The following is a 635-nucleotide window of genomic DNA, read 5'->3' as shown; positions in this document are numbered from 1 at the left end:
ACTAGGAACTACCATTCTAAGAATAAGGTTATAAGGACCGTGTAGTTAAATGTACTATCCACTAGTAATGTAGAGGCAACTAATAAAGAATAGATAGTACTTACTAATATTAAGAAGCTTAAGATTAAAGATTAGGACTAACTAGATTTACCTAACTTACGACTATATAAAGACCTAAATAAAGACTCGGACGTATACCTTAGCGTAGAGGAAGAGCTAGATGTAGAAGAGATTATATAATCTCCTACTCCTTACCCTTAAGGCTAACACCTTAAGAATAACCTAATAACACCCAACTATACACTAGAACCCGGATTAAGTAATAATACGCCAAATGTATGGGAATTTCTAGAACCTAACTAACCTTGAGACGGCGACCTTGCCTATAGGGTAGTAATGCACTTGGATGGATATGTCCAACCCATCACGTTCGAACCATAAGGAGGAGCCAAGGTCTTAAAGGAATAATAGGACTGGGCAGAGATAATATATAAGAACTGGCCCACGTATAAGGTTTATAAAAATGAGAAAGTAAACTACGCACTATAGTATAACCTAGACTACTAAAATCCCACGCACGTATCCCTTGGATGGATAGAGTGTAGAGAGGATACGTGCTAGATATACTACTAAGT

This window comes from Paraphaeosphaeria sporulosa (genome assembly GCF_001642045.1).
Source record: "Paraphaeosphaeria sporulosa strain AP3s5-JAC2a unplaced genomic scaffold CC84scaffold_19, whole genome shotgun sequence".
Lineage (NCBI taxonomy): Eukaryota > Fungi > Ascomycota > Dothideomycetes > Pleosporales > Didymosphaeriaceae > Paraphaeosphaeria > Paraphaeosphaeria sporulosa.
The sequence above is the reverse complement of the archived record's forward strand: the minus strand, read 5'-3'. Positions refer to the sequence as shown.